This window comes from Gavialis gangeticus, unplaced genomic scaffold (genome assembly GCF_001723915.1).
Source record: "Gavialis gangeticus isolate Ggan-Ray unplaced genomic scaffold, GavGan_comp1, whole genome shotgun sequence".
Classification (NCBI taxonomy): Eukaryota; Metazoa; Chordata; order Crocodylia; family Gavialidae; genus Gavialis; species Gavialis gangeticus.
In genome coordinates this window covers 4,259,886-4,274,404 of record NW_017729017.1, presented here as the reverse complement: position 1 = coordinate 4,274,404, position 14,519 = coordinate 4,259,886, and positions in this window count along the sequence as shown.

Below are 14,519 nucleotides of genomic sequence, written 5' to 3'. Positions count from 1 at the left end.
ACGACCAGACAACCCCCCCCCCCCCCATGGACCCACCAACCCCATCATGGACATATTAGGGCCCCCCACCCTGAATTACTTGCACTTCATGACTCCCGACACTGGCAAATGCCTTTACATGCCACTGCTACTCTACAGTTATGTGGCTGATTGTAGACCAGGTATGATGAATGTGTGTATGCACTGTAAATGGCTGGGGAGCAGGCAGTAGCCCATTTGCCTTTCACAAATGGCTACTTGGGGATGGGGATGGGTACAAATACTTAAATTGGGGTAACTTACATTTGAGGAGTTTCACCCCTGATTCTTTTGGGTATAGTCCTATATCAGGTAGGGCAACATTCTTCCAGTTTAAGGGTTTACATGATCTGCCTTTCATTTTACCACACTGTTGTAATGCTGATGACACTGGTAAAACACATTGTTTTCCCATGCCTGTGATGGGAACACAGCATCAGGATACGGCAAGGTCCAAAATGTATGTGCAGCCCTTTGACTGTCTGGCAAGCCAAGGACTTAACTCTGCTGTGTTTTCCAAGGGCCTGTTGTAGTTACCTAAACTCTCCTTGCCCCTGCTCACCCTTGCTCCTTTAGGTTGGGGTCCATCCTCTTGCTCCCTTTGGGTAAGGAAGTGGCATTGGTTCTTCAGTAAGGGGAAGTAAGAAATATACCGCTGTGTCTCAAGACAGCACAGGCTTCTCCAAGAGCTGGCTAGCAGAACAAATTAGGGTTGTGAGACTTGTTGTGCTCTTCCCATGGAGCCAGTAAGTGCCCACGTCATGAGGTGACAACAAGCATCTCCTCTGAACCCTGCATCTTCATCATACATCTAGCAGCCAAAACTTGTGTCTTTATCCAGAAGCACCTTGTTCAGTTTCTTTTACTAACATTGCTCAATGGTACCAGGGATGACCCAAGGGCACTGGGGTCCTTTAAAAGGTATGTTGATAATATTAGGCTAAAGAATTTCAGCTTTAATTGATCATATCCACTCCTGGCTAGGGGGCTACTTGAAATGGATAAACAGCACTGCTGTGTCCTGACCCTTCCATTTGCGGAGGCTGTCTTTGTTTGGGAAGGCAACATGGTTTGGAAAGAGCATGGGGTTGAGAGTTAGGAGTTCCTGAGTTCTAATCCTGAGTCAGCTACAGACTCAGCGACTGGCCTCAATGAAGTAGCTTCTACTTTCTGTCAAACAGGGATAATAATCTCCATCCAACCACCTCCCAGGGGTGTTGTGAGGAGATGTTAATATGTGTACGTTGCACTGAGCTTGTGAAATGCTGCAGAAATGCCAAGTATCATTCTAACACTGCAGTCAGGAGCATGGAAGGGATTTTCTTGGGTTACTACAAGCAGCCAGATGGGCGACCTTATGCCTGAGCTTCTGGACATGAACAACAACTAATTTGCCAGGGAAGCAGCTAGAGTTGGCAGATCTGGGATACGAGATGGGAGAGTGCACAGAATTCATAGCTGGGGGAGAGAAGTGAGGGCAGATCAGTGAAATTCAGTTATCTCCAGGTTTGTATGATGCAGAGGTTGGAGAAGAGAAGAGAACAGGAGAAGGCAAATGGCTGAATAGCTAAAAGAGATGCAGAAAAAAGGGAAAGATAAGAGAGGGGTAGCAACAAGAAGACGCAGTCTGAATGACACGTTGGAGCCAAGAGCATTCTGTTGCTCCATTTATTGTGCAGGGAAGGGGCTGTGAAATGGAATCAGATAATAGTACAATTATGGCTTTCCAGCAATGACAGCCTCTTTTGTGTGACAATTCTGATTGTGCTATAGGAAAAGTGTATGTGGGAAGGTGGCAGTGGCTGTCAGTTTTCTTGGGGTCAGTTTAGCAGACAGGCCTACTTGTGAATAAGAATGCATGATATAGACTGTCTTAAGACATATTGGTGTGGGCTCTCTGCACAACAGAGGAAATGAAAGCTTAGGGGACACAGTAAGGTCTGCTGAGGCAAGACTGTTTAGTGAATATATAGGGGATCATGCACTGAAGCTGCCAGACAGAAATCCCCTCTGTTCCATTGGGGTGTGGACATATACATTGGTGGAAACATTGAGCGGACACATGACTTGTAGCTCTATTGAGTTATTAGCCACTCCCTTCCAGGGTAAAGTTGACTCTGAAAATCAGGCATAAATATACATGGCTGCAAATTACACTAGTGCATGGGTCAGAGGTAACTGTTTGCTAAGTGCAAGCAGGCTACTATTGGCTTTCCTGCCATCTACCAGTAAGGCAGTGTAAGAGTCCTTATTATAAACAGCAATCAAGTGAGAGTTGGTTGTCCATTCTGGGCATCATTGTAAGGGACTTGTTACATATTACACTTAGCACATGTTATGTTTAGACAGTACGAAGCATTAATACAACTTAGAAAGTTTTCTTAGCAGTCATATGTTAATGCTTACTACAATCCAAATACAGAGTGTCATACTGTATTGGAGAGTCTTGGCTCCAGTGTGATCCCAGGGCTGAGACTTTCATGCCAGGGATCACACAGAGCTGGTTGCAGGAATTGCATCTGAGCTGGTGCAGAAACTTGGAGTGACACCAGCACCCAGCTCCTGCACTGCACCAGAGCCAGTTCAAGGCTCTGGTGTGGTATGGGGCCTGGGAGCAAGACCAGCACAGCATGGGAGCCAGACCCAGCACCTGTACTGCACTGGAGCCTTGAGTCTCCTGATTGTATTACCTCCATGGAGCAGACTGATATTGGCTCAACCCATGTTAGGTAATACAATCTGGAGTTATTCCTTGGCAAAGAAGGCCTGGCTTTACTATACTGCGATAAAACTTAGCACATGCCTCTCTGCTTGACCGCTCAGATGCTAGCATTGTAAGTGCAGTTAGCCTGTGTGAAGTGTCATGTATAATAATGCCCTCATTCAAATTGGCATTGGTTTGCATGTCAGTGTCACTTCTGTGAAGGTGTCTTCTGCTTGTGCCTCCCGTTTCTTTAGTTTACAGATTAATTGGTATACTTTATGCTCTGATCCTCTTTTCTGCTGTCCTGGTGTTTGAGGTCAACCTTAAATTTCCTCTGCTCTTGAATTGTCTTACCCTGAGCCTGTATAAGCCACTCCAATGCTGCTCAAACTTTTGGCCCTGAAGGCCAGATAAGTGGCGTGGGCTGCATTGGGCCCTGTTGGGCCAGATGTTGCCCCTGCTGGCCAGGATCAGTGCCACTGCTCCCCCACTTCCCAATTTCCAGACTTACTGAGAGCCTCACAGGCTAGTTGACATGGCACCAAAGGCTGGAACTGGCCTGTGGGCTGGGGCTTATGCATCCCTGGTCTAGACCCTAGTTCCATGCTAGCCTGCTTCTGTTGTTCATATTTAGTAACACCTTTACCTCAGGTGTACTCATTTCCAGCAGGTGGATCATTTCCTAGGGACATAGCCCATATTTCTGTCCTGCTGGTTGGATCAAACCTGTTAGTTGATTTTTGTATACTTTTACCCTGTTCACGTTTTCTCCTGCATATACAGATGTGCCTTACTCAGTCTAGTTGGCAATATTTTGAGCACCAGATCTTCTCTCATTGTTAATCCCTTCAGAAGTAGACAAGATTTAAGGCAGCTGTTGAAGCATATTATAATCTGATTATATTGTTAAAAAATGTGCTGTTGAAAACATGCATTATTTCCAGACAAAATGTTTTATTAGGAGTGAGTTAAAAGAATGATGAAAAATGTCTTACATTTGAAACTTGTCTAACTTAATTCCAACCATTTATTTGGTAGATATCAACCCCCCAAAATCCTTGCTTCTCATAATTTCTGGATCATTATGGCTACAACATAACTCTAACACTACCTTAAAATTGTAAGAATGGACTTATTAGAACAAGTATTGTTTGAAAAAAGTGCTATGAACTTTGAACATTTCAAGCATTAAAATAAAAGTATGAAAGTCTGGAAATTCACCCTTAACCCTACCCCATACTCCATTGCAAGGAACATTGTCTAATGATGATATGAAATGGTTTCAATGAGAATAATAAAAAATATAGGTCTGAAGGGATGTAAAGGGGTAACCTATTCTGATGCCTCTACTCAGGAATACCCTTGTGTGATCCTCTTTGCTTACTTCCATTTCTTCTACATCCAGTAAGGAAGACCCTGGTTTACATATACATTGGAGGCTGACCAACAAAGATTGTTGCTTGGCCAGAGAAAGAATTATGCTGGAAGTCTGTTCTGTGTATGTACATCTGCATCTTCTATGGCAAAGCATGGTGTGATTGGTCTTTCTGCTCTGTAGAAACAAATGACAGATATAGAAAACTTAATGTTTTTTTTGCTCTCCTTGATTTTTATTTGACAATGTGATTCGTAGTACTTGAATGGCAGCTAATGTTAGTTGCAAGAAGAGTCACAGAAGGACAGATGTGAGGCTATCATGGTTTATTCACCATAGGGGAAATATGGAATGGGCAGGGTTAGAGTTGCCATATATCACAGGTGAGAGGTGATGGCAGTGTTTCTGCTTGGAACAGCTGGCTAATAAAGGCTGAAACAGAGGAGAAATTGGAGCTGATGTGTTTGCTTTGAAGCACAAGTGTAATTCAGAGAACAAGGTATTCAGCAAGGGATATCAGAATGGGTGCATGTGGACACTGGAGTTTTTCCAAAAGATAAGGTTTATACAGCAAATATGTCTTGGGAATATAGGCATAGGATGGACAAAGATCTGGAGAAAGGACAGAGCTAAGGCTGAGGAAAGTTAACTGACTTTCAGATATTCAGTTTTTTTTTCAAACACCTAATTGAAAATGTCCAAGCTTTAATCATATTTTTAAATATTATAAGGTTCCACTGAAGTTATTTTTCTAGTAATTAACCTGTATTTTATAGCCTGAAGTTGGCTTTAAGCAAGTCTTTGCCTGGAACTTTCCTCAATTTTTCCTAAACTAATAATTCTGATATGTTAAAAATGATACGTATGACACTGCTACAGTTTATCTCTCTCCATCAGCCTGCCAACATTAAGAACAATCTCTCTATCCTGTGTCTGTTTGTCTACCTTGGATATGTATAAGATCTCTATGGAATCTAAATACTTCATAATCTTTAATATATTTGCCGTTTTAAAAGGATTGTGAGTTGTTATGCCCATTTTACAAATGGGGAACTGAGGTTCAGAGAAACCAAATGATTTTTCATAGAGTCATTAAAGTTAAGGTCTTAAATTGTCTAGTTGCATCTCCTCTATATCATAGACCATTACATTTAACCCAGTTGCTCCTGTATTAACCATCATAACTGGTGCTAGACTAAAGCATATTTTCCTGAAAGGCATTTGGTTTTCATTTGAAGGTATTAAAAGGTGAAAAATGCAATACTTCTCTTGGGGGTTTCTCTCAGTGGTTGACCAGCCTTTTTGTTAACATCTGATATCTCATTTCTGTTTGGCTTTGGCTTCCAGGCATTGGTTCTTGTGCCTGCAGACTGAAGAACCCCTTAGTACCCAGTATTTTCTCATTGTGAAGGTACTTATGCATTGCAATCAAATCCACTCAATTGTCTTTCTGACCAACTAAACAGAGCATGCTTTTTATGTTTCACATGGTAAGACCTTGTTTATCTCCAGCCTTTACATCATGTCTGGGCTTCTTTTCTGCTTTTTGTGCAATTTTTCAGCTTCCTTTTAAAACTGTGGACAGCACAACTACATGCTGGTTTCTGCAGTGCTATGTGTGGACAAATCACCTGCTTCTTCCTTCTCGCTACTCCCCTGCTGATGCAGCCAAGCGTTACAATAAGCCTTTGTGCCATAGGTTTGTATTGGAAGCTTACGTTGAGTTCTTTTTTCTCTATGACACTTAACTCATTTTCAAACTGCTTCCTGGGATACCCTATATTGTTGGTATGGTCTCCATTCCTTGTTCATAGATCAGTCAGCCTTTTGGCTAAAATAAAATGGGCTGTTTGGGTGGCATTTGAATCTCTGGTCCTTTTGGCCCAAAGACTGTACATATGATGTAAGCCCAGTGATGAGACAAGGCTCTGGACAGACACGGATATCACACTTAGATATTTTGGATTTGGACCTTAAGTTGGATATATATGTTTTAATACTAGCCAATTGCTCATCAAGAATGATGGGGGGGTGGGGAGTGGGTGGGGATGGAGCCCCTTCCCTCGTGCTGCTTGCGGTCCGGGCCTGTTCCCCCCCCTCCCTGTAGCAGTGGCAGGGGGATGGGAGGAGCGGGCTTGGGGCTGATGCAGGGGAGCGGAGGTGGGGGAGGAGTGGGCCCGGGCCTGATGGGGGGAGGAGGTTCACTCCTCTTCTTCCCCTGCAGCTGCTGTGTTGGGCTGGGCTGGGCCATGTCGGGCCTGCTGCCCCCACTGCCACGGTGGGCTGGCATTTTTCACTTGGCTCGGGCAGTGACCTGGGGGAGGGAAAGAGCAGGCCTCCTCCCCTACTCGGGCCCGGGCCCACTCCTCCCCCCGCCCGCTCCTACCTTCCCCAAGCGGGCCTGATGCGGGGGTGGAGGGGTGAGGAGGGTAGGAGCAGGCGTGCCGTGGCGTTGGTAGTGATGGTGGGGCTAGGAGTGGGCCTGGACCGGGGGGGTCCCAGGTCTCCATGCCCGCCTGTTCCCTACCTCCCCTTCATTCTTGACGGGCAATTGGCTAGTATATATATAACGTTTGGTGACGTTAAACACTCTATTTGAATAGGCCCATATTACCAAGCGATCCAATTCACTCATCATGCCTGTACTGTACTCATTGTTATTAACCACTGTGCCAAACTTTGTGTCATGCAAGTTTTAGCAGCAGTGGTTGTATATTACTTTCTAGGTCACTGATGAAACTCTTGACTAACATTGGGCCTGGTACCATTCTTCTCTAGAAACATGCTATTTGATGTTGATTCCCCACTGGCAACTACACTTTGAGAGGTATCAGAAAGCCAGTTCTTAATCCATTTGGTGCATACCCTGTTGACAGCACAGAAAGGTAATATTTTCATCAGAATGTCAGAATATTTTCTGACAATTTTTCTGTCAGAAAAGTGTCAGAATATTTTCATCAGAATGTCATGTAGACTTTCCAGAAGTCACACAGGAAGCATATGCTGGAGTTGGGAAGTGGACCCAAGGCTCTAGAATAGCAGTCCTCCTTCTCCAGTTGCATATATTGTAATTTTGTAGCAAACCCTGTGGAGTTTAATGAGCTTTTCAGCTGTTTCTATGACTATTGCAAATTCTGTAGGATTCCCTCTGGTGTTTGTAAACCCTACAAAACCCCTCGCCGTACTTAACCCCTGCAGGACTCTTTGCAGCATTCACTTCCCTTACAATATTCCTTGTAGTAGATACAACTCCATTAGAAATCCTTCCTCTCTTTCAAATACCCGGTGGAGGTGAGAATCCCTACAACAGCTATAACAAGAGTCCTTGGAGTGGTTCTTAAAGCTCTTGAAGCCTTATGCTACAGACACCATCAAGCCTGCAAACTGGCTCAGGTCCAGTAGAGACAGGGAAAAGTCTGTAGCTCCTGGCTGTGCTTTTTTGAATGAAAAGCCCTTGTTGTTAAGTGAGTTCTAGTTAGAATGGAATAATTATACCTGTCCAGTCGCCGGCTCTCCCTCTTGCAAGTATGCTTCCTCAGCAGAGGTATGGAAAATAAATATAGCTTTTGAGAATTTAAAGAAGAGGCATTGTTATTTTTTTTCTAAATATCAAGCTTTAATGCTGTAGGCAGACTGGGGCTATGAGGGCATCTCATGTTAGTGCCTGGTGCTTTTGATTTGTCTCTCTTGCATAGCAGAGCCAGGAATAGTACAGTGGATGCAACCCCACAGGTCCCTGTTGTACAAGGTGTTGAATTACAACGGAGCACTTTCCAGTGGCAGGGGCTCTGGACCTGGTGGCACCTGCAGCTGTGGAGAGCTCCTTGGAGCATCTCCTCGTGCCTGACAAGCAGCTTTCTCTGTTGTGTGGAGGAGCAGAGCAGGCTGTGTGTTATGATGGATGAGAGGGAGAATGCTGCGCTAAAGTACCTACTCTAAATTCATGGCCATACAAGGCAAGCTAAATAGAGACAATCACACTTTGCCGTGGGGGTTAACTACCTGCTGCTGAAATACTAATTGCTGTGAATTGTGTCCATCAATTATAGCAAAGAGTTGTTTTCTCTCTACAGGCAAGTAGAAAATGGAAGGAGTCTGGACTATTTCAGTGAGGCACAGCACAGAATAATCCTTGGCTGATACCAGAGGAGGCTGGGAGATGGGATGATTTGGTAAGCTGGTAATGAATAAAACAGAGGCAGTTTAAATCGGGATTGATGGCAGGCTCTCTGCTACCACAGAGCACCTGTTTGCCTGTGGTTCTTTTCATCCAGTTCTCAGTGGATGGATTCCACTTGCAGAAACCATCACCACAGCTGGTACTAAATGCCCCCTCCCCACATTGAGTGTTGTGTTTAATTATCAAGTGCCAAAAAGTGTGACAAGAAGCTTGAGCTCTACCTGAACAGCACTTCATAACAGAACAGCTGGTTCCAAAAAGCTTATTCTAGAGCCTCTTAATGGTATGGTTTCCCACATCTTCCTTACCAAACAATTGTAAAAAATCACAACTAACAAACAGTAGTAAGATAATACAGAATTTCAAATCTTCTAACCAATATAATAACCAAACTAATTAGTGGCATTTAGAGTCCATCAGGAGCCCTGTGTTGCCCCATGGACCTTCTGATCTCCTCTTCAGCCCTAATTCTGACAGTCAGTCTGTTTGAGCTTTGATCAGACTGTATTCTCCTTCTTCTCCCCAGTTTGGAGCGTACATAAATTATCCACGGACTTTGATCCACTCTGATTTTATAAAATGCTTGAGAGTGTGTGCCTGCACCCATCAACCTTTCTATCCAGTTTGTATAATCATCAGCTCTTGGTCTGGCCCATTTTGGCCAGGAAGTTTATGGTTGGTTTCAGCCAAGACTATGCTCCCTAAATCAACACATGAAACATTTTACACCTATGGACTAAGGTCAAACCTTCCTTTTTGATTTGAAAGGATTTTCATTTACATTTGGTTAGCATCCATTATGAATAAGCCATTAGTCTCCAGTTTTGATCATGCTCTTTTAAGAGGATGACACTGGTACCCTCCCTGGAGGTGTCCCTCACTCACTTAGTTTTATACTTCTGTCATGGTACCTCATAACTGGGGTAACTTGACTTCCTTTAGGTTCTGAAACAATGAAGATTTGTTTTGCATGTCCATTAGGCATCTCTGGATTGTAGTGCTTTCAGGTTGCTCTTGTGGTCAGCTGGTTTAGGAGCAAATTCCCCTACACCATTCACTATTTCAAGGAATCTTTGTATCTCTTTTTTGTTTTCTGGGCAGACAGGTTGGTGATGGCCTCCACTTTAGTTCTCTACCTGTACACCTTGGTGTGTTAACTTTGTCATAGGGCAAGAGGAAATTTTCTGGAGGAATCAGCTGTGGGACTTTCAGGCCCTTTCACCTCTGTTTTGCACTCTGTTCTTCATTTCTTTTTTCTATTGAAAGGATGTCTTCAGATTCTTACTCAGTTTTTTATCCTCTGCTTTGTCAATGAATCCACATTTTTGATAAGACACAGGGCTTGATGCATTTTTTTTAACTGGATGAAGTACTCTTCCCCCTCAGTCAAAAGTATGTGACTATCCACACTTACAATTCAAAGGGATCCCCAGCTCCATTTGAAATATTTAGGGGTCCGCAACTGAAAAAAGGTTTTCCCCCTCCCCTCCCAATTTTGTTACAGACTATGCTCCTTCCACTTCCTTATTTATCTGTGCTTCCTTGGTGGGCATTACCATAGCACTGTGAGCCCTGTATTTTAGCGTTTACAATTATAAAACTTTGTCCCCCTCCATTAGCTTCATTCTAGATTAGCTGACTTCTTTAGGGGACACATTCTAATTGCTTTAGCAAGAGTTAATTCTGGGTCTTGCAGTAATCTTTGAGTGTTTTGCCATACATGAGCAGCTGTTTGCCACCATATTGGCAAGTGCTAGGTATCTCTTTTGTCTGCTCAACACTTAAATCTCTCCAACCTCCAAAATGCTTAGAATCACATCTGTGCCCATTACTTAAAGCAGTGGTTTTCAACCTTTTTTCATTTGCGGACTCCTAAATATTTCAAATGGAGGTGGGGATCCCTTTGAATTGTAAGTGTGGGTATTCACATACTTCTGATTGATCATAGTCAGCTTTTGTGGACGCCTTAGACATAGTCTGTGGGCCCCCAGAGGTCCACGGACTACAGGTTGAAAACCATTGACTTAAAGGTTTAGTTCCTTGCAGCATCAAATCCCACAATCACAGACCACACTAACGACCTCTGTAAGCCCCCTTAAGATCCGCTTCCTGTTAGTGTCTGTTCCTCATATCCACTCACCACAGTTCTTTTCATCCTTACTTATGTTGGCACCGTTGGGGTTAAAAAAATCAAATGCGTTGATTAGCAACCATGTTTATTGCAGGAACAGATATGGAAGGAGAAAAATCACTAGAAGAGGTACATTGGCTCTCAGGTTCATACACTCAGCTTTGTGAAACTGGGATTTCATGAGGTAAATTGCCCAAAGGCTACAAATACCTTTTGAAATGCATAGAGATTTGTCTTGGAATAGTCTCTGCAGAATTCTGTTAATTACTGCTGACGTGTAGATGTCATAAAAGGAATTTAAGGCAATAATAATTCTCTATTTTTGGCACACACATTGCAGGGCAAAGCAGCTCTCTCAGGACTGTTCATAAAGCTAATTTTGCTTCCATTACTATGCCAACTCATAAAAGGGCTGCATGTCTGTCTGGTTTGCCCATTGTATTTTTTGAACAAGACCCATTTTTCTCCTGGTGACCTACCAATTGCAACCTCTGAAGCCAGGACAAGCAGCAGGGGTTTACAGGAAACTGCTAGCCTGGTCACTGTTACTCTCCACCTGTCCCAAAGCCAGCATCTTCTAAGCCAGCACACTAAATATCACCTATCTGCTCTACCATCCCCACTACCTCCAAGCAGCACAGCCATTCAAATACCTAGCTTTGTTACAAGGGACCTATACTAGAAATCTTACCATCTCAAAAGGAACCTCAGAATGTGAACAGAAGATGGAAATAGGCTTCTAAAATTGTGGGAAAAGTAACATCTTATCATTGCTGACATGGACACCATGTCTGGGGCAACAGAAAAATTTCCTTTGCATGTTCCTCTTTGTCCCTATAATGCCATGGTTTAGGCAAAGAGGAGAGTTACCATGTGCAAGGTGACTGACAAATTTCTTGAATGAAAAAGAAAAGCAAGTGTCTCCCAGGAACTATTGAATTTACCCCACCAGAGGGCCATTGAGGGCACTATTATGGAGGGTTGGTTTCTTGGTGCATTCTAAAAATCCTGGAAAAAGACCCAATGCAGGAAATGCAGAAGCAAACAGCTGTGGTGAAGCATCTTTGGTGACAATGCTGTGTCCTGCAACATATTGAGAACTCATTATACTGGGATTGCTATTTCAGTCAACCAAATGACAGGATATCCCCACATCATTCAACTCTCTAAAGAGATGGGAAAGGCTTCCCCTTGTGAACACATGACAAAGGAATTTGTGAGTGCTCCTTACTCTGTCCACATATGAAATTCTTGTTGAATTGTCTTCAAACTTATTCAAGAAGTAGCATGTTCAGGCTCATTTTGACTGTTTGCTTTTATGCTATGTAATGCTTCCATGTCACATGGTAGAGTTTCTGCTTTGTGATTAGATAACTACAGTTATTAAGCAGGACATGATAGTATGAATGATACATAGCAAGTAATGAAGGAGGTGATTCATATATTGGTTTTCAGATAAACTGACTACGCTACATCTGTGAAATTTTAGTCTACTGCCTGCTTTTTAAATGCTTGTAAATGACTTGGTGCCTGGCTGACCCGACATGTGCTGAATTTGTCTCTCATTCACAAACACATTCAATAGTCACCCTTTTATTATTCTGCTTAGCCCTTGCACAGGTAGCACTTCTCAGCTCCATGTCACCATTAGCTAATGGCTGTTGCATTCTTTTGAGGGAGGGCTGATCTAAACACCGCTTGTGTAGTGATTTAGCAGTACCAAAATTCTTGGAATTGTGTCAAAATACAAGTAGAAGTACCTTTTTATAGCAGCATAAGTATATCTGCTCTGTGGGATTGCCCTGCCTTCTTTATATTAGCTCCTAAACCAGTATGGTTCTGTCAGTACACAATTGTGTGAAGACTAGCTCTAAGTGAGGGTATCCCTATTTTTGCAGATGGGGAAGCTCAGGAAGAGAGCTGAAGTATTTTTTTTGAAGGCAAAACAAGTCAATGCCACGGCCAAGATTAGAACTTGGGAAATTGCAGCTGCAAGTCCCATGCTTAGATCATTATATCGCACTTCTCAGTTTAAAAATTAAACAAATCACAGAATCATAGGAAGTTAGGGTTGGAAGGGACCTTAGGAGGTCATTTAGTCCAACCCCCTGCTCAAAGCAGGACCATTCCTAACCAAAGCTTTGTCTAGCCAGGTTTTGAAAGGATGGAGCTTCCACCACCTCTCTGGATAACCTGTTCCAGTATCTTATTACCCTCCTAGTATTTTAACTTAAACTTCCCTTGCTGCAACTTGAGACTGTTGCTCCTTGTTTTGTCACCTTCCAACACTGAGAACAGTCTAAAAAAACCCCTTATGAAGATGACTGACTATTTGTACTGTAGTTGTACTCCGAGGCCTCAAATAGGGTTGGGATCCAATTGTGCTACATGGGGTGCATCTACATGAGCTATTAATGTGGCTCAGTAAACACTGGTGCAATTCATGCCTCAGTTAGCTGTTTCTGAGCACTGTGTCTTCATGTGCTCCTGGAACTGTAGCAATTTGAGCCAGGGCAGACCAGCCCCAGGCTGACAGTAGGCTTGTGATGGAGAGGGTCATCCCTGGGCTCCAGGTGGCAGTGTCAGGGCTGTCTGGGGCATGATAGTGCTGAAGCTGCTGAGCCATGTGGCTCTGACCCCTGCACCCCCAACCACCCCCGGTTCAAACTGCTGCAGTCCCGTTCACCATTCACATGTGTATTCCTGCTCAGTAAATGACTCCACTATAAGATAGTGCCGTCCCCAACAGTACCATGTTACGGAGGAGTTAATTAATTCACTGCACCCTAATACTGGTGCATGTGTTGACATTTGATGCATTACTGAAGAACTAATTAGTCAATTCTGCAGTAAAGTGCACATGTAGATGCACCCATGTTGTACAAAAGCATAGGAAAAGTCAGTTCCTAGCTGAAAAAAGTTTACAGTTTTTATGATACTCTGATGCTAGATAGGAGCAGCCTCAGATGTTATAACAACACAAGAATAATCTGTAATACTTGGGCCACAGGGAATGTATAGAATTTTTGAGCCTTCAGACAGTAAGTAGCTGCTGGGAATTATGAGCTGTTGGCAGTTTCCCATGATTTATCCTAGACACCACCCTTCTGTAGACAGGCTCTCTGAGGGTTTGTCTCTCAGAAATCATTAAGGCCCAGCTCATCAAAGGTATTTAGGAACCTTGAACTCTCATTATAGAAATTAGTGCATAGTAGGTGCCTAGTTCCCTCAATAAAAACATTTGTCCCGCTACCAGAAGAGTAACCAGAACATCCATCAGACTGGGCAAAACTTCTCTTTCCGTTTTCAAGCAACCATTTTTTTATGAAAATATTACGATACTTGTAGTAAAAAGGGAGAATTAGAATTCTTGCATGCATTGGGAATCTATTGTTCGGTCTGTTTCCCTCCCTTTTGTTCTGAGAAATGATTAATCGTCTCCTTGGACAAGGTTGTCCTCTAAATTGTACTAAATTGCTGGTAATTTCAGTAATATTTCTCACTTTGTACAGTAATGATTTATTGTTTACAGATTTTCTGGCTGAAGATGCCTTTGAGAACATTCAGTTCTGTTGCTTTGGGGTCCTGAAGGGATAAAAAACAGCACTACAGCTCTCTGAAATGCTCCACCAGGAACAGATGCCTTTACATGGACTTAACCTCTCCTCTGCTTTTACCTGTCCCTCCCTGTGTGAGTTATGCTATTGCTCCTTTTATTTTTCTACTCCTGCATTTCTTGTTTTGTAGGTTTTGTGAAGCATTTGAACATGGGGGATGTATGTTGGGGGTGGGGGAGGGGTTGAAGGGAGTCAAGGAATAAGAAAAAGTGTTATTTGTCCTCTTTGCAAATGGCCCTGGTTCCCTTGTTTGTTAGGGTATAGGATGGGACTCCATCCGTTACTTGGGGTGAGTGCATTGTTTGGAACCTTTGGATCTTGTATCTGCAGTTCAAGGTCATAGTTGCCAGTGTTTGAAAACTATAAATAATAAGATTTTTGAAGCAAAACAACGACACAGAAAGAAGAGCTCCACTGAAAAGCATAGGAAAAACAAAAATTTTAATTGCCCAGAAATTAACAGGAGAAAGAGCTTTTGAGGGTGGGGGTTGGAG